The 23,033-nt window shown below is 45.9% G+C and overlaps 1 protein-coding gene across 2 annotated transcripts in view; it reads left to right on the top strand.

Annotated features, from left to right (window-relative positions):
• The first annotated feature begins 19,690 nt into the window (after positions 1 to 19,690).
• LOC147665693 (cAMP-dependent protein kinase inhibitor gamma-like) overlaps positions 19,691 to 23,033 on the top strand; it is a 136,833-nt gene continuing 133,490 nt past the window's right edge. The window contains exon 1 of one of the 2 annotated variants that reach the window (XM_086949591.1): positions 19,691 to 19,866. The gene's annotated coding sequence lies outside the window, so the exon portion shown is untranslated. The remainder of the gene's footprint in view (positions 19,867 to 23,033) is intronic. The other variant, XM_086949592.1, reaches the window with a different exon arrangement.

Here is a 23,033-nt window from a genome sequence, read left to right as displayed (position 1 = left end):
CCTACAGACAAAAAATGTGAAGGCTGCCGGTTCAGATGCAATACCATCAGAGTTCATAAGCTTTTAATAGATGAGATGGTCTCAGAATGGGGGCGAATATTTAACTCAATATATCAGAGGGGGGACAGATCACAAACTCATGGAAAGAGGCCATCATTTTTTGGGGTTTTAAAACCTTCCAAGGATCCTAGGAAACCAGACTTCCTTTGTCCAATCTCTCCGTGAAACACAGACTTAAAAATCTTTACGAGCATTTTGAAGGGAGGTTGGCTAAGTTATCCGCCCAGCTGATTCATCCAGATCTGAAAGGATATGTGCAAAGAGGCAAATCCAAGAACTTAAGCAGCAGTTGATAGGAATTATTGACCTCACCACCGCTCGTTCGATTCCTCTGGCTGTGGTCATGAGAGATGCAGCCAAAGCATTCGATCAGGTATGTTGGGCATACTTGTGGATGGTCTTGGATTTAATGGGATTTAGTTCTGGTTTCTTCTCTACTCTCCGGACACTTTATATAAACTCATCAGCTAGAAATCTCCTTAATGGCTCCCTGACTAGGTGTTTTAGTGTTCATAGGGGTATTACGCAGGGTTGTCCCCTGTTGGCTCTCACGTTTGACATCTATATTGAACCATGAGCACAACTGCTTAGGAAAAACAATTGTTATCCTTTTTTACTCCCCCTTAACAGTAAGATAGCGCTATATGCCGACGACTTCATAATCTATACATCAGATCCTGCTCTAACCATACCTAGGGTGGAGAAATTGGTGGCAGAGTTCTGCACTTTGTCTGGGAATTTGGTGAATAACTCCAAGACTGAGGTAATATGTTGGAATATAGATGGTCGGGGGGGATACAGAGTTAAAGTTTCTTGGGATTGTTACTGTCAACCCCGTGGATGAAATACCATTACATAATTGAAAAGGGTGGCTAAGGAAGTAGATACTTTTATCAGATTGAACGCCTACAAATCGTGCAGAATGCCGCGGCCAGATTGATTGGTAACATTCCTTACCGTCAATCCGTAGCACTCTATCGTAAACAACTGCACTGGCTCCCTATCATTAAACGTATCCACTTCAAGATACTGATACTTGCTTTCCGAGCCCTGAACAACCTCGGCCCAGGCTATCTGAAAAAAAGGCTTGCTCTCTCACATTCTGTGAGATCCTTACGCTCTAACAGTCTGCGTCTTCTGGTCGTTCCGCGCTTCCGCCTATCTAGAGTAGGCGGCAGAGGTTTTGGAGTGGCTGCAGCCAGACTGTGGAACAATCTCCCTTTGGAGCTAAGATTTGTCCCCACGGAACCCATCTTTCGCCGCAAACTAAAGACTTGGTTGTTCTCCTCTTAATTTTCTGCTCTCCTTCTTGTCTCTGGGCTCATTGGTTGTTAGCGCCGGGACACCCCTTCGGGGGTAGCCGTGCGCTCTATAAATTCCAAAAATAAATAAATAATAAATACTTTATTGTCTAGATGGAAGAACTTGCCATTATCAATCTATGAACACCAAAAAGTTGCCTCTCACAACGGCCAATTAGAAAGGAGTTGTTTTGAGTCATTTTGAGGCAGTAGTCATTTTGCTACTGCAAAAGTCACAAATTTACTTTGCTTCTTTCCTACCCCCCTTTTTTCTTCATTACTTTTCTTGCTTTAACTATTATCCACAGTCCAAAATGTTTCACTGTATGTTACACATGTTTATAATGGTTTTGTCTTGTCTCTGAATCATCATTGATTTTTGCTTCTAAATGGTTTTGCTCAATAGAACCAGGATCATATTTTGTTCTTTGAATGTATTTCATATTCACATTGTAAATAATTCTTGTATCTATGTGTCTTTATGTGTGAAAATATGTTTGTTTAAACTTGATTAATTCCTAGATTGGTTCGGTATAAATAAAAATACCTTGTTGATCACGACTATTGGTGTGCTCAACCTTTCCGCAAATGTGGTTTAAAATATAGGTGTGAGAGGCAACTTTTTGGTGTTCAGAATATAATAGGGTCCAGCCTCTTCACCTGTCCATAAGGGCCTGGCTCCTCTCTTTTTTCTCATTATCAATCTATGGGCAAGTGAATCTCATGAAGATGTAGATCCTTCCCAAATTGACATACCTATTCAGTTGCATCCCTTTCACATTCCTAAGATCAATTATTGGCAAGATCCAGGGGAAAATAATCAGCTTTGTATGGGTTTCTTGTGGGGCACGGCTGGTGTGGAAAAAGTTGAAGTTTGGGCTTGAAAAGGGAGGCTTAGAACTCCCAGATTTAAACTTATATTGCATAGCATTTCAGTTTTAAAACCTTTGGATGCTCTTGGGAAAGCTGTATAGTTCAACGTAGGGAATGCTTTTATGAGAAATAATGCACGAGTTTGGAGTAGCTGTTTTTTTATATATGTTTGGTGCCCTGAAAACCGTGAAGTTTGTATTGCAGCCCACCCCCAGTTGTAGAAGATATAGCCTCTCAAAAGCTAAGGAAGAACACGTCTTTACTTCTTCCGGGATCAAGGCATGCCGGGAAGACATCAAGACTATTCTAAACGATATTCTGGGGGTAACCATAGTATTAAATCCTGTATTAGTCCTTTTGGGGGTAGACCAGACCTCACGTAGTATATTGAGAAGGGAGCAAAGTGACCTCATGTTTTATTTGATACTTTTAGCCAGGAGTGAGAGCTGCAAACACTGGATTGATTCATATCCTCCAAACGTTATTGAATAAATTATAAGCAGCAAAATGGACTTGTCACCTGTATATGGAATGCAAGTCAGGAAGGCTGTCCGAGGCAAGGGCTGAGTTTGCCAGGTGGAGTGGAATCAAGGGAAGAACCTCAGATAGATCATGAGGTCCTATGATTACAACAAGGCACTGCTCTGAGTGACGGCCCATGAGGCTGGGTCAGTGCAGTGGGGCCAAATGTGAATGCAACAGAGTGCGTGTTGGATATAAAGGGTCAAAATGGCCTGAGATTTGCAGACGCTATTGTGATATGAGGACAAAAAAGGTCCCAAAAAAAGGTTTTAGAATGTCTGTTGTTGTATTATGTGTTTGTATGCAAGAAAAGAAAACTCGGAGAGGCTCCTCAATAGCGGTCAGTTAGCACGCTACATGAGGCATAGGATTTTAGTTCCTATTGTAAGTCTCGCCTTTTGGAAAGTATCCCTGGTTGCACTTGTTTGGCCTCTTCCCTTTCAGAGAACCCCTCTACCATTGTTTTAATTCCGCTTAAGGCACTGTGCATAGTGTTGAAGTATACAGAGTGAAAAGAAGTACCCGCTGACAGAGAAAATTGTGGTGCAGGTAAACCCGGCGGGCAACATGAAGGACCACAATTCAATGAAACACCATGACCCTTTTCTTTTCTGGGCAACTGTTTCTCCAAAATGAACAAATATACATGCCCAAAGACAGGCATAACCATGGATTCTCCAGTGGTTAAAATGGTTAAAAAATATTTCTGATTGTTACTGGTGGGTTCATGAATGTCTCACATTGTTGTATCGTGTAAATTAATTTGAACAGCGCCTTTATCGTGAAATAAGTTTCTGTAGGTGCAGTGACAATTTGCCACTGCCATTATGTCTCCTGGCTTTTGGTTCAAAGTAGTATTTCATTTGTAAGTCTAGTCTAGTACCCCCCAGTTTGTGGCATCCACTAGTCACTCTCTAGTAGTATGTTATGCTTGCATAGGACCTGCCAGTGACTTGCTTCTTGAGCAGAGTTTGAAGTGGGGCGGGTCCAACTGGCATTGAAACAGGTCTCTAGCTGACCTTATAATCAAGTCCTTAAGTTACAGACACAAACCCTGATCAATTTCTAAACAATGAGGTAATCCATGGCAGCTATGCAGTCCCTTTAACATTTTACACGTTTTACTTCATCTCGCATTTCCGAAGAGTATTTTCTTTTTCCTGGTGTGCATTTTGTTATGCAGTATATGACAGTTGTGTAGTTAATACACTACCGATAGATGTCTGGGGGATTTTAGGTTGGGGTGGGTGGTCTGGACTTGTCTTTTGGAGCTCTGGGGTGTCTCACACTGCTTTCCGTACGTCACAAAGGTGTTCAGACTACGTTTTTATCTAGTCCTTGCCCCCTCAGCAGACAGCACCGAGCGCTGACCACATATGTGACAATTTTGATTACCCCTTTATGTGAAAGTCTGAGAGGAAGGTATACACAGCTGTTGAAATACTGACAGCGCCAAAGGAAAAAGTTTACTGGTGGAGAGAGAGTGTGTGTGTATGTGTGCGTGGCCGGATGAAGAAAAGGTGATATAAAGGAGTACATGCAGAAGGGAAGAGAATAAAGCCTGTGATGCCTGCGTATCCCATGAGGCACAGGGTCAGACTGATTTGAATATAGCCATGTCTGAACTGGGGTGGCAGAGTGGGCTAAAGAACGGTGTTGGATTAAACCCAGATCTTTTGACTGGGTGTGAGTGTTTGATTGTTTCAGATGCTCCGTCCATCACCACCCCCTTTTGTACCGCTTTTGGTCGCCATAAATGTGGCAGGGTATGCTCAGACGTGAGTCCCTTGCTCACTTTGCCACTGGATTCAAGCAAGCTGGGCTGAAGACGGTTGGAATGCCAGAAACCGGTCCTCTGAAGCTTGTTTCCGGTCCAGGGAAGACCTGGCTTGGCAGTTCGAGCTGGACTGTTCCCATGAGGCACAGGGTCAGACTGATTTGCATATAGCCATGTCTGAACTGGGGTGGCAGAGTGGGCTAAAGAACGGTGTTGGATTAAACCCAGATATTTTGACTGGGTGTGAGTGTTTGATTGATTCAGATGTTCCGTCCATCACCACCCCCTTTTCTACCGAAGATGAGGGTGATGGCATGAGATGTGCAGATTTATGACAGTGGACACCTGAGAAAATGTGTATCCTTTATATGCCAGTGTGTTCTGTTTGTTTTTTCTTTTTGAATTCAATAAATATATTTTAGAAAATGATATGTTCAGATTAACCATTTCAGAAAGATGTGGGGACAAACAGAGTATAGGTGTTTAACAGACTGAAAGACTGGAGAGTAAAGTGGTGTGAAGTAGAGATCAGAAGTCTTTGAAGACCACGCCCCCTCCACATACCTTAGTACTGTTTAATACACGGTCTCATAGTTTCAGAATTTACTTATTTTCATTTGTAAATATTCACAAAAAACATTGTTGCTCATTTATCTGAACATAATTCAAGATGGGAATGAGAGACGTATTGAAAGAGACTGAGTAGTTATCCTCCCAAATTGCAATAGATGACACGCTACAGAACGGTCAGGTTCTTGTGGCTGTTATATTCAAACTAGGATGGATAACTACTCCCCGTCTTGGTGCGCTCTAAGGATGACTTGCGTATCAACTCCTATTGGACTTGGTCTTCAGTATGGCCGAAAAAAAATTGTATTAAGCGACCCCCTCACGTGTTAATAGTGGCATTACTTCATCGTAACCACTAATCTTGGTGCTCAGCAGACTCCATGCGAGGTCCTGGACATCTTTTAGGTTCTTATATTAAAATGATATATGGTTATGGATTGTAATTGTGTATGTTTTTTGAATTCATAAAAAAGTCTAACCTGCTCAAAATTAAAAGAAAATGCCGAGTATGAGTGCGTTGAAGCTATTCGGGTATCTTCCTCTTACTCCAGAGTGGTCAATATGTTTTAGCCCTTCTGGTGAACTCCGGCATCTGTGGGCTTCCTTCAGGACCGAACTGGCAACTCTACAATAGCTACTCTATTTAGACCCTTCCTTTATGGTTCTAGTAGCTAACTATCCCACCTTACACCCTTGTCATTGGTGTCCTGAAGGGTATAGACATAAAATCAATAGTCATGTTAATCCTTTATATCATGGCACTTTATGTCCATATTCCTACCACCAGAAAACCAATACCCAAAATGTCACACTGCAAGTACACATGTGAGCAGCTTTTATTTGATTGTATGTGTGCTCTTGTAGCGTAACACTTTGCAGGTCGATTTTCTGTTGGAAGGAATATAGATATTATGTGTCATTATTTAAGGAATTAATTAACATTACTACTGATTTTGTGTCTTTTCCCTACAGGATACCAATAATGATTCCAATGGCAAGGTAGTAAGGTAGGATCTTTATCTTCTAGCACCATAGAGGTAGGGCCTAAATAGGGTGACTATTTTAGGGTCACCAGTTAGGACTGAGTTCACCAGAAGGGCTGAAACATGTTGATCACTCAGGAGTAAGAGGAAGATAACCTAAGTGTCAACATCTCCATACTCCTCTTTGCTTTTAATCTTGTGCAGAGCAATCATTTTGTTAATTCCTTAAACACAAACCTGTACAATACCTAACCTGATACAATTTTAATTCCATCAATTACGGACTCTAGCTATCCCAATCAATAGATAAAAACATAAAACTCTCCACGGGCTAACAGTGAGCCTCCTGGGCATCATGATTGGTGCTCGCGAGTTAGCAACCATGACTGTGATTTATGCCATTGTAAGTTGGTAAGTGTTTGCTTCCAGAGAATACTCAACAGAAGTTGACGTGCAAGTCCTCATTTGAAGGATCATTGACAGACTATCGAAAACAACACTATTGTGTTACAAAAATATTGTGTCAAAAATGTTATTTACAAAAATATCATGTCGCTATACTTATAATTAGGGCTCCCTGGTTTCCATTTTTACAGATAAATACAGACAGAAAACATTTATTTTCTTGCCTGTATTTATATTTAAATGTGGATAAAAACGGAAAATAGGTTGCTTTTTCAGTAATTCTAAATACTGTCTGCCGGACTTGCCAGGCCAATAGCTGTATGGATTGATAGGTAAGAGGGTTAAAAAAGAAAGGACTTTTAGTAATGAGGCTTTACCAGCAGGAGATATGCACAAGATTGATACTGAAATTTGTATATTTTCAAATAAGTGCATTGATTTATCTTCTGCGGGTGTTCACAGAATTGAAACATGGCAGGCATTCAAGCATGCGTGTATAGTTATTGGATTAATAAATGTGGAAATATACTAATTTCCGCTTTCTTTTTTTCCACAAAACCCCAAATAAATAAGGATAAATACAGATAAATCGGCCAAAAAGAAATATGGGTAAATATAGACGAAAATGTCTAAAAAAATAAATACCATAAAACCGAAAGTTATCATTTTAAGTATAAAAATATCGAAAATACATTCTAGTTTCACACTAATATTGTTAATAAACATACCAATTTTTTTTATATGTATATAGTTTAAAATAGTAAATCTTAATTATGATATTAATGTCATTGAAATACATTTAAAGAATATTTAATACAATATAATATACATACTTGTGTAAATGCACACACACTAGTTCATATATATATATATATAATGTAAAACTATTATTAAAAATATATATTTTACTTTAAATTATTTTGGTTCTTTTTAAATGTACAACTATACATATATGTCATTAAAAAAAATCTATAGTAAAACATGAAATAAATTACCAAATAAATGTAATATATACAAAAAAATCCAATGACATTAAACAAATAATATTAATAGATATTTTTAAACAATGTTATTTAAATTATCTGAGTTTGTGAATAATAGATATACTTTTGCAACTCCAGTTTATGCAACAATAGGGAAAACGTAGGCTTTTAGAGGGGTTAAATGTAATAAATACACTCCAAACAGGTCAGCAGTAGGGAACTTATCGGACTTAGGAGGGACAAGATTTACTATTCTCACTCCAGTCTGTGCAACAGTAAATAAAGTACTTCAGTTTGAACACATTACATTTTTGAATAACCCTTTTAAGTTAGAACAAATATAAAACTCATTATATAAACATTAATAATTAACCACCAAAAAAGAATATATATGTATATATAAATATCTATTAAACAATTTACATGAATATTAAATCAATTTAATAATTTAGCAGTTTAAAACATGTATTACTTGATTAACTACCCACTAGATAGTTCTGTAGTGTGTAACTCGTGTATCTGATACAGCTAACAAGTACTGGTAAAGCCAATATGCCTGGCCTTTTTAAGATGTATGCTTGATGTGTTATATGTCTGTGGCCACTTTACCTACAGGGATACGGGGTCACAACTGGCATGTGCTTCTGTTTTCTTTGCCCCTGGGCCTTTGTAGTATTTCAGAAGGGGGCCTCCAATGCTTTTGCGGCTCCTTCTGTAATATAGATGGTGCCAACACACATGTATTACTAGCGCTGTCTCAAAGGGGCGTTCTGTCATTTGTATGGCAGTGTTTCCCAATGCAAATAAGGAAAACACTGTACCTATGCGCCTGCGGCTTATTATTTACAGGGGTGCAGAGGCAAAGAGGTCATTAGGAGTCTTACCGACTGTGCACCTAAAAGAGGTTGTGCACAATTAATGCGCCACTGAGGACACCTCTCTGGAGGGAAAGAAGAAGATATCCAGAATCTCCACAGCCATCCTCCTACGGGCAGGTACAGTCACTTACTCACTCACACTCACCTGCAGGAAGTGTTTTGGTCTAACTTGAAAGGGCAGTCTGCAGGGCCGGACTGGCCACAGCGGGCAATGGGCGTTTCCCCGGTAGGCCGCAAGGGTGGGGGCCTATTTTGGGCCGGGGGGGGGGGGCGCTTTTGTTACCAGGGGGTCGGCAATATCAGACCCCTGTAACAGAATTGGTCAAAACCGGCCCAAACTAGCCCTCGCAAACTGCTCAGCTGCACTCACCCCAGGGGCGGGCCGGCTTAGCAGTTTGCCAGGGCCTGATTCTGTTCCCTGCCAGTGTGGGTGCTGCGTGCACTGTGAAAGTTGAACGACCTCCTTCAGTTGGTCTGTCAAGTGTTCGCTGCGGCCCTGGGAGCAGCGCGTTGTCAGTACTAAGTGCTCAAAGCATGTCGGTAAAGGTGCTCCCCAGCGCCAAAAGGACAGTGCTCTCTTACTGATTTGGCCATTTATAGAAAACTCGCAGAAATGAAGTCAAATGCTGATCTAGGGACACACTGTGTTAAACCCGGGGTTTTAATAGACATGACCGTAGGCAGCGGTCTAGCTGGGGGAGGAGCATGGGACATAAATAGTCAAGTCAAGTCAAGTCAAGTCAAAAAGGCTTTATTTCGACATATAAAAATATCTTAAAAAGCGTACATACAAGTAAAATTCATTTCAGAGCATTAAAAACTAAATTTCAAATTTTTGTTAAAAAAAACCCCTTGCATGATTTAAGATTGCAATTTATACTGTTATTATTTGGGGGAGAAATAATTAAATTACCTAAAATAGGCATGGTTTTAAGGCAGACCATACAAATAAAAACTTAATTAAACAATTTGTCTGAGTCTTTTTGACCGAATCCGCCATGCCCACCCAAGATACTTCGAGGTGGCGCATACATAAAAAGTACGAGTGTCTGAAAGAAGAATCCTTAGTGCCACATTACAGTGTCTTGTTCCCAGTGTGCGACACATGGGTTTTAGCCATTTTGACCGTGGGACTTTATAGGCAGGACACTCGAATAAAAAGTGAGGGACCGATTCGTAGCGCTGTGGGCAAAAAGGGCACCAAGGAGCAGTCTGGTAGGGAATTTTCCAATGACTAGTAAATTCCATGACGGGGAGAAGGCCAATTCTAAATTTAAAATACAGAGATCTTTCCCAAGGGGCTGAAATAATGTCCAAATACAGTTCTCTAATGGGGACATCTTTGGACTCCATGAAGATTCTGGTCGACTTACAAATCGAGGTAGAAGAATTCCTTCTATTCGCCACCCAGTTCCAATAAAGCTGTTTTATCGTTGATTTGGGCGGGCTGTCTGTTGGTACCATGCTTCTTCCAGCCCCAGATTGGTGAGTAATGCTTTGATATCAGTTAGCCACTTTATTTTCGCCCAACCTGTCGATCTTAATATCTCCCGCAGACCATCCGCATAACTTGAGAGTTCAGGGACTCTCCAGATGCGGGCCCACAGAAGCAAAGGGCGTAGCTTTGCTAGATCTTCAATCGCCCGACAACCCATATCCAGTTGCAAAGGCAAGATGGGGACAGAAGGGCCAAGGGACATCAAGCTTCTCAAGAAGGTGTTCTCAGCTCGAGTAAGATCTTTCAAGTTCGACATTCCCCACAATTCCGCCCCGTACAAAGCGGCGCTTACTCCTCTGGCTGAGTAAATATCCAAAACTGCAGCTATTGGTTTGGTTGAGGCTGCTCTCTGCTCTTTCAGCAGGGTCCCGGTTACTTTTTTCAAATTTAGCAACATTTTGGTCAGATGCTGGTCCCATTTCATGGAATCCACCAGCCGGATACCCAGATAGTCAAAGGTCTTGGTCCTGTCCAGTGCGACAGAACCCAATGTTGGTGGAGGGCCATGTTTTTGCGGAGGATTCAAGATAAGATACTTTGTTTTGTCTGTATTTATACAGAGTCCTCTTTGTTTGCAAAAATCGTCAAATCCAGAGAGAAGCTGTTGTAGGCCCATTGGCGATTTTGACAGGAGCAAAGTATCGTCCGCAAAAAGCAGGGTGGGAATTAAACGACCTGCCAGGCGAGGGGCATCTGCTGGTATCCTTGACAAGTGTTCCACCACCCCATTTACATAGAGCGAAAAGAGTGTTGGGGCAAGAACGCACCCTTGCCGCACTCCTCTATTCACATCTATTCTTCTGGTCTTTTGGCCATTCGGACCCCAGCGAATTTGGGCATAATTGTTTTCGTGGAACTTCATGATCAAGTGAAGCAGATAAGGTGGCAGGCCAAGATCACTGAGAACTTTCCATAAGTTGTTTCTGGGGACCAAATCGAAGGCCGTCCGGAGGTCGATAAAGGCAAGATATAAAGTGCCCTTCCCAATCGTGACGACCTTCCAGTGGATCATAAGTAGCCTTAACGATTGTTCAATTGTTCCTGTACCAGTTCGGAACCCTGCCTGGAGATCCGAGAGTATCCTGTTTTCATCTGCCCACTGCTGTATTCTGGTTAGGAGGACCTTGCCTGCTACTTTTTGCGAACAGTCTATCAGGCTAATCGGCCTGTAGTTCGCTGGGTCTTCCCTTGAGCCTTTTTTGTGCAGAGGGACCACTTCGGCGGCCATCCAGGAGGCGGGCAGAGGAGCACCCGCCATGGCAGCGTTCAAAACAGATGAAATTAACATACTCCAATCGCCTAGGTCTGCACGGAGCAGGTCGCCCGGGAGACCATCGGGGCCAGCCGCTTTACGCGGGACAAGAGATTTTATTGCACCTTCCGCTTCTACCTTGGTGAACAGACTTTCCTCAAGTCTCTCCTTAACTCGAGGGAACTGAGGTAATACGGAATCCATTGCTTCAGCTGCAGTTGCCGTGTACAATTTCGAAAAATGTGAGTACCATAGATCCTCAGTTATGTTGCAGGTGATGACTGTGTCAAGAGGTCTGGTTTTCTTGCGTAATAAGTCCCAGAAACCTTTAGCGTTTTTTCCAACACTGGCGATTCGAAGTTCCTGCCAAAATTCGTCTTCCCAGTCTCTCCTTGCTTTTTTAAGCTCCGCTTTATAGCTATTTCGTTTGGTGGCTATTAAGGATGCATCTCCGCTTTTTACAGCCGATATCAGTGCTCTCTTTCTAGCACGACACTCCTTCGAGTACCATCCGGGTTTGCCCTGCCGCTTGTCGCGGTTAGTGTTTCCCTTTTTTACTTTAGCCTTGAATAGGTCCCCAATTGACAGCGAGACCTCGCAGAACAACGCTGTGGTCCGATTTGGGCTGACAGGCTCATTTTCTAAAATGGCGCAGGCTGTAGAAGTAACCGCTCTGATACATAAGTTTCTCTTCATCTATTGCCACTTTGTCCCATTTCAGGCGTCTTAAGCAGTTTGAGGGAACCACCCCTCCCAATGGCCCTGTCGCTAATGTATCATGGTTTCCACAAGCTGGGTGAATCTTCCTCCACCAATATGATAGGGTCAGGGAGAGAGCGTTGTGGTCGCTATCCAGGGAAGGTAGGACTATCATATCCTTCATGTGAGCCCACAAGGAAAAGTTTAGAAGGATATAATCAATCCGGGATGAGTGACCAACCCTGTTATATGTGTGTGCCCCCGCTAAGTCTGAAGGTGTCCTCCCGTTGGCTGCTCTCAGGCCATGCTCCAGTGTGAGGGAATTTAGCTGGATGATTCTGGGGGTCCAACTGTTTATAATTGGAAGATCAAGTGACGGGACACCTCTCCTTGAATCTTCGTCATATAAATCCAGCGATTCATCGGGCAACAAGGGCTCGAATGTACAATTAAAGTCCCCCATGACCATAATTAATGAATCGCTGCTACACTCACCCAAAACTACCTCCAGGTCCGTGAGCGTTGGTGACAAGGCTCTCCCAGAGGCCCCTCGAGTGTAGATGTTAATCTCCAGTTTTTCAGCTCTCCTCGGGCATGTTACGGTGAGGCGCATCAAGTCTGGAGATTTTTGGGGATGGTGGTGTACCCTCCAACCCAAGGAAATGTCTACCCAAACTAAGAGACCACCATAAGGGCGACCTCTTCCCGATGTTGGAATATCTGCCGGGACAAAAAAGGAGGTATGGCCCACTCGGTGCCTTGGTTCTACGCACCACGTCTCTTGGAATGCACAGACTGAGTGGGGTTCGATAAGTGCCACCCAGTCCGGGACATCTAGCTTGCTGTTTAAACCTGCCACATTCCAACTAATGGCTTTCAGGGATGCATGATGCAGGGACTCATCGCATCCGGCATTCCCACCCTGTGGACCGGGAGTTTGAGCTCCATCCACTACCTCAATATTCACTGACCCGTCGCCTGGGAGAGAGGACATAATTAAGATAGGCGGGGATTGGGGCACAACAATGCTGGACAAGGGTACCTCCCCAACTATGCGTATTGTGTTGACCCTGGGAGGGGAGGCATTGGTTACCGCTAAATTATCAAGTCACCAACCCCAACCCTGTGGAGGGGCTGCTTGAGTAGGTGTCCATGCCCTTGCTCTGGGGTCCAAAGTTGGATAATGCGGGAACCATGCTCCTCTGCCCCCACCTTGAAGGGATTTTTTAGGCCCCATTAGAGGAGGGGGGTGATAGAAGTACCCCAAATCCCTAGTTTGTATGTCGCAGAAGTTGTAATGCGACTGCTGACTACAAATCATGCCTGCTGCTCTGGGGTCGTTGAAATTGATCAACACACAATCCCCAGTAATATCCTTACGTCTGTTACCAATCCAACCCACGCGTCGGACGAAGGCTATTCTACCATCGATATGCCCTGGGAGGGGTCTATTAGCTTTGAGCCAGGAGAGCGTCTTGTGTTTAAGGTCAGAGTATGACTCACAAGAACCCTCTTCAAGCTCAGGGACCCCCGTTAAAATTACCACATAAGGCTTACAGCCAGGGGGAAGGCTAGCATTTGGCGTGTGCCTTCTTGCCCTGTCTTTAGCCGGAGATTTTACAGTGGTTTTAGTTGGAGGTTTGGGCACAGCCTGCTTAGCAGGAGTTGGAGGGGATGGGGTTGAATCACCCTTCATTGCGATCACTGTGCTTCCAGGAACCTTGGTGTTAGGCACTATAGGCTTGGAATTTACAGCAAAGTTAACCTTAAGTGCCTTGGGAGCCTGGGTACTATCTTTGTTCCTTGGTCGGGCCAGACTAGACTCAGGGGTAGGAGTTGGTGGTGGGGGTGTGGTTCCGGAGTTGGATTGCAGCAATTGGGGAGCCTTTCCCGCGGCAGGCGTCTTTTGGCAAGATGTAGGCTCAGGGTGGGCTATAGAAATAGAGGGGACTAAGGGGACAGCACCGCTCCTTAGCCCTCCATTTTCTTCAACCTGGGCCTTCGCGTGAAATTTGACTAATGATTTCACCGCGTAAAAATTGTCCAGCATTGACTGTTCAAGTGAGGCTAGTTTGCGAGTGAGGCCATCAATCTTATCTACGAGAGGCATCACCACAGACTTAATTATGCTCTCAACTTGAGGGAAAATGCTAATATCTATAGGAGCCATTTGGCCAGGGGTGCCCTCCAATGAGAGATCTCCGGTGTGGGTCACGTGTGATTTTGGGTGAGAGACCTGATTTGAACTAGTGCCCCCTTTAGGTACAATGTTCCTACTTACTTTACTCTGGGGCTTTAGAGAGCCTCCCCTGCGGGGGCTAGCGGGACGCTTTCTCTTCTTTTGTAAGACTGGGCCCAAAACTAGATTCTCTGCAAGTGTGGTTTGGGGAACTACAGTTCTAGGAGTACTGACTTCGGTGTGTCCTACAGTGAGTGGGGAATTCACAGCTTCCCTAGAAGGCACAGGGGGGCTAGAAACTTCATGGGTTTCAGGATTGCAATCCAGAATTTGTCCCCCAGGTGGTGAGATACTTTGGACAGAGGAATTGGAGTGTGTCGGATCAAGTACAATGCTTGGTGCAGTGGTAGTTACCCTTTCTAAACTAGCCCTAATCCGACTTACTCTTTCGTCAATTGTTGGGGAATCAGTAATCAGCAATGGAGTTAGGGGAATATGTCCAGGGCTAGCAGCTAGGGCAATGGCACCCAGAGATGAGCGCTTGTTAGACATACTCGTAGAATCCCGGGATAACCTTCGTTCTGCCAGGATTATCTCCTTTTCGACTATGGAAACTGCTCGAGTTATAAACTGGTCCATAGTGCCTAGAACAACGTCTCCTGCAGATTTCTTTGTCTTACAGGATCGAGTACCTGAAGCCATTGTCCAGTACGCTGGGTGCACACTTTACGGAGCCAAGGGATATGGCCCAGCCCGGCCTCTTCCGGCCCCGGACGGCCACAGACGGCCCGCCCTTTGCCCGGGCTTCGCTCGGCGTCCCGCTAGCGTCCCGCTAAGCGTCAGGCAGTTTGTTATGTAGAGGGCGTTGCAGGTGGGGGCGTGTCAGAAGGTGGGCGCGTCCGCTCTCCGGTCTGGGGAAGCAGGGACTCCTGGTCTACTGAGTCCCTGCTTAGCGCCGGCGAGATTGAGCTTCCAGGCGCCTCCCAGGTGCAGCACGCAGATCACCTCTCCCTTCCTTGACCGCGAAGCGGCACCCGCGGAGCGGGTGCGGCGAGGTGCAGCGGTGATTTCAAACCCAGCAGCAGTAGGAGTAGTGTGGGTCCAAACGGGTCCAAAACAGCAGCAAACAACCACTTTCAGGTGGGTCCCAGCGGCTACTGCACACGCCCGCCTTTTACTCCTGGACAGGCGGGGGCGTGTCAGAAGGTGGGCGCGTCCGCTCTCCGGTCTGGGGAAGCAGGGACTCCTGGTCTACTGAGTCCCTGCTTAGCGCCGGTGAGATTGAGCTTCCAGGCGCCTCCCAGGTGCAGCACGCAGATCACCTCTCCCTTCCTTGACCGCGAAGCGGCACCCGCGGAGCGGGTGCGGCGAGGTGCAGCGGTGATTTCAAACCCAGCAGCAGTAGGAGTAGTGTGGGTCCAAACGGGTCCAAAACAGCAGCAAACAACCACTTTCAGGTGGGTCCCAGCGGCTACTGCACACGCCCGCCTTTTACTCCTGGACAGGCGGGGCGTGTCAGAAGGTGGGCGCGTCCGCTCTCCGGTCTGGGGAAGCAGGGACTCCTGGTCTACTGAGTCCCTGCTTAACGCCGGCGAGATTGAGCTTCCAGGCGCCTCCCAGGTGCAGCACGCAGATCACCTCTCCCTTCCTTGACCGCGAAGCGGCACCCGCGGAGCGGGTGCGGCGAGGTGCAGCGAGGTGCAGCGGTGATTTCAAACCCAGCAGCAGTAGGAGTAGTGTGGGTCCAAACGGGTCCAAAACAGCAGCAAACAACCACTTTCATGGCACCTAGGACGTGCAGCGGGCGTGCCGAAGGAGCGCCAAAGGAGGGCCCGTCCGTGTTCCGGACGTGCCTAGTGCCAGACCCCCTGCCCATCCGCACACGCTGCGAAGGGCCGCCAGGATAAGGTATGCGCGCAATGATCTACTTGCATTAAATATATCTAGTTGTGGAGTAGGATGCCCTTGGACGGTGCCTGATTGGTCCTCCAGGAAATGCCTAGGTTGTAATTTCTGTTTCCACCCCACTGCCTGTAGCTCTGTTCCAGAAAGTACTAATTCTACTTTGATTAGAGCAGGTCTTATCAATGCCAAATCCCTGGTTAAGCATGCTGCCTATGTCTTCGAGATCTTGGCAGATAACCAGTTGGACCTTTTTTTTATCACCGAGACATGGCTCAATGATACTTGCGCCCCGGTGGTAGAGCTGGCTGTTCCCAGGGGCTTTAAAATCACGAGGGCAGACCGCCTGCTAGGAAGAGGTGGCGGTGTTGCCGTGATATATAGGGACAAATGGCTCTTTTCCTACGAGTCTTCTGGTGATTTGGGAGACTGGGAGATGCTCCATTTTTCCCCTAGGCTAAACCCGCATTTTACGTTGGGAGGCACGCTGGTGTACCGGCTTCCAGGATATGCTGGTCAATTTATAGACGCTCTGGAGGAGGTTATTGTGCCCAGGGCTCTGAGATTCTCGAAGTTTCTCTTCCTAGGGAATTTTAACATCCGCACCGATGTCTCGGATTCTATGGAGGCTAAACGCTTAGGTGACACTTTAAATCTTGCTCAACTCAAACAATGGGTTGAATCTCCAACTCACGTGGGGGGGCACATATTGGAATCAGTATGCTCTAATTTTAATATTGTGATGTCTCGTCCTGAGAGCGTGACCTGGTCGGATCACAAGTTAATCAGGTTTACCTTGTCCGTGGAAAAAACTACAGGGGACGGAGATACTTTCTCAAACGTTCACCCCCAGAAGATCAACCTAGCCACTCTTGCGGACACCCTCTCCCGGGACCAACCTCTATGGTCCTCAGAGGTGGGTGAGGCTGTAAGGAACTTCAACACATGGGTGGAACTGGGGTCGGCAGCCTCCGCGAACCAGGGCTGTATCCGCAGAATGCGTTTCTCTCCCTCTAAGCCATGGTTTTCACATGCTCTACAGGAATTGAAACTAGGCTGCAAAAAACTCGAACGTGTATGGGACAAGGGTACCTGCCCGAGGCAAAAACTACCTTGTGAGCTGCCCAGAGAGACTACTATGCTGCGATTAGACAACAAAGGGCAGGTATTACGCAGGTAGAATTGCCAAGGCGAAATACATTTTCTCCATCGTACAGAGTTTCTTATCGCCCTGTGCTGCACAACCCCTGTTGCCCTCCTCTGAACAATGGCGTGAAGAGCTTTCTTCTTTTTTTATTGAGAAAATTGCAAAGATTCAGGAGGACCTGATCGCTGTCTGCGATTCTCACAAGTCCTCACCAATGCTGCCTTCCCTGCCTGTGCCCAAACCTGCTGATCAGTTTGTGGTTTTCTCTCCATCTGCAGAAGCAGATATCCTGGCAGTACTAAAGTCCTTGAAGTCTGAGTCTCCAACGGATCCATGTCCGGCTCGGGTGCTTGGGGGGGTGGCCGAGACAGTATGCGGGGAGGTCACTCAGATTGTTAACCTCTCCTTTTCTACTGTGATTGTCCCGATCTGCTGGAAGCAGGCTAAACTATTGCCGCTTCAAAAAAAAAAAGCCGGGATGGATCCAGCCGCCCCGTCAAGCTACCGGTATATATCTCTGCTGCCGGCACTGGCGAAAATCTGTGAAAAGATGGCTTTTTGTCACCTGGACAACTTCGTGGAGACTTCTCATGCCTTGCACCCTGCTCGATCAGGGTTCCGGGCAGCCTATAGCACCGAGACAGCTTTGGTGGAAGTATCGGAGGCTATTTGGGAATGCCTGGATGGAGGCGGCAGAGCGGTTCTGATTTTGTTAGATCTCTCTGCCGCTTTCGATACGGTGCCCCACGGGCTCCTCCTCTCCAGACTGTCTGCTATTGGCATCTCTGGTCTGGCTCTAGATTGGCTGACGTCATTTTTGAACAACAGGACGCAGCAGGTCTGGATGCCACTGCATGCATCTTTGCCTAGGATACTCTCCACGGGAGTTCCGCAGGGGTCTACACTCAGCCCCCTGCTTTTTAATGTATACCTGGCCCCTCTGATTTATTTGGCGGAACATTTGGGGGCAAAAATTATGGCCTATGCCGACGATACCCAACTTTTGTTTACCTGGCCAGGTGACAATTTGGATACGTCGGCTGTTCAGCACTGCCTCTCCTCTGTTTTCCGTTGGCTTGCACTAGCACAGCTAAAGTGCAACAAGGATAAATCTGAGGTCCTCTTCTATGAAACCTTCCCCGGTAACTTCAGAGATCTTCTATGGCCACATGATATTCCCTGCCCCAAATCTATGGGTGGCCCAGCTAAGAACCTGGGTGTTTGATTTGGAGATAACTTAAAATTTGAGGACCATATCAAAAAACTTACAGGTGTCTGTTTCGGAATTCTTAAAGCCCTGCGTAGATTTTTCCCTTTTCTCCCAAGAGATGCCAAAGAGACCGTGTTGCGTGCCCTCATTTTATCCAGACTGGGTTACGCGAATGCCCTGTTTACTGGCATACTATCTTATTTGATCAAACGGCTCCAGGTAGTCCAAAATGCGGTAGCTAGACTCTTGTTTAATATTCCTAGGAGGTCTAGCGTCAGCTCTCACCTGCGTAGTCTCCACTGGCTTCCGGTGGCACAGCGAATCCTGTTTAAAGCGCTGGTCCTCTTTTAGAGCGACGCATGAGCTTGGGCCAGTGCACTTGAGAGAACCGTTTCTCTAGGTATGTTCCCAATCGCTGCCTTAGATCAGCCAATCAGTGTAGGATGGCCCTTCCTAGATTCAAGTATGATAGGCTGGGAGGCCAATCTATATCTGTTATGGTAGCCAGAGCCTGGAATGCACTTCCTTTCCACCTCCGCATAACACAGAATATTGTTCACTTCAAGGAAGGTCTAAAAACCCATTTGTTTAACCTACCTACCTAAATGCTTTTATCACCTTCCTCTACTGCTTTCCTCACTCACCCCCTACGCGCCAGGATACTCGAGAGTAATAGAGCGCGCTATAAAATATTTTATAACATAACATGTTTTAAGCCAGACTCTTAATTACATAGGCCACACCTTGTGCAAAGTATTCCTTGTAACACATCTGCGGCAATGCTCCTTTTTAGGGACCACCACGTTTTTAACCCACTTAATGCACTACTTTTGAGACGTATTTATAAACCCCTTACGCCGCCGGTGCGTCACTTTTAACATGGGGAAAAAAGTGACGCGCAGTCGACGCAAGGCGCTTGTAAATAAGTCCCGTAGTAGTGTAGCTTTAAAAAAAAGTGTGCATTTACAGTTTGCAGCTGTGTTCGTTTGAGTGCCAGCCAGGCCAGCCCCTCAGTCGCATTTAGCACGCGAAAACAATTCGCACTCCCATGCAGCTGCACGGCTGGCATAGGCAAATCAAGATGAAAGCGAATGCAAATCCAGCCGAGCAAGCCTTGCCCGGCAGCGGGCACCGCGTAACAGGTGGCAGCCTGGCAGAGACCCTTTTGTCGCAGGGCACAGTCATAGGAAACTTCGTATTGTCCGGCAGACTCGGCTGATTAAAATTGAAGGAAGGATGTTTGGGGTTCCCAGCGTGACTGCGCTGGGGTGGAATTACAATGCCAAACTAAACAAGGCACATTGTGCGGAGGAAACGGATCTCTCCCGTGCGCAGTGCCTGGTGGCAGCTGAGTGAGCGCCGCGTGACGTCACCGGGCCGAGCATTGGATTACAGCAAACAGGGACTCGCCGCGGGAGCCGCCCACCCGAGGCTGGAAGTGCACGGTCGGCACTCGGGAGAAGTTTGGAGCAAGTGGGAGCATTATTTCCGAGACTCGGAACAAAGACGCGAGTAGTTTGGGTGCGAGCCCTTCGGAGCCATGCCCAACCTTCGCCGCCTTCCCCGCCGACCCGTGCGCGCCCTGACCCCGTGCCTTTGAAGTCAGGAAACATTTCACACCGATTCGGTGAGTACACTTGTCAAATCTGTTTATAGGGCTCACCGTGCTTAAAAAAGGGTGTGGGACTTCCGTATTTGTGGAAATGTGTTGCCATCTGCTCCGAAAGACGTATTCTTTGTGTAAAGGGATTCTAGTTTGCACTGGGTGACTGGGTTGTGTTCTCTTCGTGTGCGTTTTTTTTACTGTGTTGATGCTGGTATGCCCTCCCCTCATATTGTGTGTGTGTTTGTATGTGTGTGTGTATGCGTGTGTTTGTGTGTTTGTGTGTTTGGGTGTGTGTGTGTGTGTATATGTATATATATATATATATATATATATATATATATATATATATATATATATATATATATATATATATACACACACACACACACACACACACACCTAACACTCACATACATACATACATACATACATACATACACTGACATTCATGGACATAAAAACACTCCTATCCCTAACGAGTCCCTATAATCCGGAGTTAATCTCTTTATGAACCTGTCTTTTCTCGGTCCACTTGGCGCTGCCCTCGAGCTAAATCAGGCACGTGACCTCGTGCTCCCCGCAACGCCAAGTATGGAAAGCTAATTACAAGTGCATGTCAACACGAGGTTAATGCCGAAACTTCCGTTCTGTCAGTGTATTTTTAGGAACAAGTGCTTGCTGCTTGGGATTTATGAGTTTCTAAGGCCTACGTTCTGCAAGAGCACCTCTGCCACTCTAACCCAGCGCGCGCTCCTTTTATAATTTATAATTTTCATGTGAAATAGAACGTTCCGCGCAGACCTTGACTTCCCCATCGCTGCAGTGACAAAGAAAGACCGCAGACTCGTGACAGAGGCCTTCGTCCTGAGAGCCTACATCCTCTTTCTTTGGGTATTTACAAAACCTGCGCTTGAGAAAAAGCAGCCAGCTCTTTTTTATGGTGAGAAATCAAGAGCGTGATTGAAAGGTGAATAGGGTTTGTGATTGCGTATTCACGGACTGCGGTTCCGAGAAGCTCTGGGCCACATCTTGATGTCACTTGTCATTCTCGCGGTGTCGCGGTGAATGACTAAAGATGGCATCTGATGTTGAGGACGTTCAGGGGAAAGGTTGGAGTCTCGAACCGCCTAGAGCGTGGGCATTAACTGATAAAAAGTATCTGAACTCCAAACGATCGCTTCAGCCAGAGAGATAATAACATTCCTTCCAGGGCCGGACAGACCATGTATTCCACCGAGCATTTCCCCGGTTGGCTGGGGCCTCTGATGGTCGAATTTGAAAGCCTGGGGCCGTCCCTGGTGCCTCTTCGGTTACTTGCAGCATGCACGAAGAGGCTTCGAGAGAGAGATGGGTGGTGGGGGGGGGGGGGGGGGGAGAGGAAGGGGTGAAAGGGGGGGAGAGAGGGGAGAAGGAGAGCAGGGGAATGGGTGGATTGATGGAAGCGAGTGAACGCACAAGGAGATGGGAGCAGAACTGGTTTGAGCATTTTAGCAAGGACTGATTTTGGTGCCCTAGGCCGGGTAGGTTACCCCCTTCCCTCTCTCTAGCTCCTCCTGTGACTGACTGAGTTACATCAGGAGCTTCCTATGACCATCGTTCAGTTACAGCAGCTGGGTGCTTAGGTTGTGTTTGACACTCCTTGTAACTTGTGGTTACAGAAGAGTTGACTGGTGCTCACTCTAAATGGATGACGGTTGAAGCTATATGTACAGTTCCTCCAGACACTGGCATTTAATAACTACAATCAACTATGGAAGGAAGGCCCTTTGCACGGTGCTACACAAACCTATTGCGACTAATGCATGTTCCTTGCCTGTGGATGTACCTCAATTGGGTTTTTAGGCGGGACTCCCCTTCATCCACCTCTTCATCAAATATCTGGGGAGAGCTGACTTGAGGATTGAGGCATGAGTACATCTTATTTACCTTCTCTCAGCCAACTTTGAGTTAGATTTGGGCACTCCGACTGTGGTGAGGCCCAAGTATTTATCTGCTGCTTTCATCTCGTCTCTCAGTGGAATTTACTAGGGTTTTTAGTCCTAAATAATTCTCAGCTGCCTCTTTATCTTCTATCCGGGTTCACTTGACAAGAGTTTTCCCTGGACACTTCATATCCTGCCTGGATGGTTTTCTGTTTTGGTCGACATTGCTAAAGTGTGGTATTTCTTACTAGGCCATATTCGCAAAATAAAACATTTCTCCTTGCAGACAACTTCCCTTTTCCGCCTGAACTTGAACAATTTACTCGTCAGCACTAACCCCCACCATATATACAAGCCTTTTAGTCTTAAACTTGTTCTCTGGGAGGGTTCACCAGGATAGGTAGGTGTGACATGCATACAGTGTTTAACAACATAATACAGATGTCTTGAGGCACATGGATTCTTAGCGTCCGGATACGTCCTCCTTGAAAGTAATGGAGCCCACACTGGCCGTCCATTACTGCAGCCTGCGCTTTCACACAGGACACCCTCCCTCCAAGTACCTTTCCACCGACACATGCAGTCTGTCCTTAAAGTGGCACCTGGAGAAGTCAACACCGCTGTTACACAAACTGTGGCAGTTGCAAATGTTGTACAGAAATCCGACACCGTGCTGGCACTGATTAGAATTCTCTTCATAACTTTCTGAAGTGTAGTGCTTTTGCTAGGAGTTTCCTGGCTGCTGGCATACTCTGATGAGTCATACCCTTGTAGAGCATGTTTGAAAATAGGCACACACTCATATTGGGTTTGCAGGACAGAATATGTGGGTCATAGACCCCACTAGTGAAGCCGGTAGTCCTGTACTATGAGATCTTAATAGATGGGGCTTTTAAGTCCTGAAGAAAGACCCTTGACGTGGTTTAGTATATTTTAAAGGGGGCTGAAACTCATAAAAGGATTGAACTATTCCTCTGCACATTTCTCATTTTAATCTCATTATATAAAATAAATAGGAACCAAGCCAATCTTGTGGACTTGGCCCCTCTCAGTGTGGTCACTGTCAAACATTTTGCCTTAACTCCTCTGTTTTCCGTACCTGTTTTTGTTGGCTTTTAGGACTTTGTGCACTTTATCACTATTAACCAGGTCTAAAGTGGTGGTGCTCCTCCCCCCACCAAAACAATGGTACAATTGGCATATACCTGATTGGTACCTTTAATTTGCTTGTAAGTCCCACAGATATGGTACCACAGGTACCCAGGT

Source organism: Lissotriton vulgaris, unplaced genomic scaffold (genome assembly GCF_964263255.1).
Source record: "Lissotriton vulgaris unplaced genomic scaffold, aLisVul1.2 SCAFFOLD_260, whole genome shotgun sequence".
In the NCBI taxonomy this organism is placed as follows: domain Eukaryota; kingdom Metazoa; phylum Chordata; class Amphibia; order Caudata; family Salamandridae; genus Lissotriton; species Lissotriton vulgaris.
Note: the sequence above shows the minus strand (reverse complement) of the source record. Positions and strands in the feature narration are given on the sequence as shown.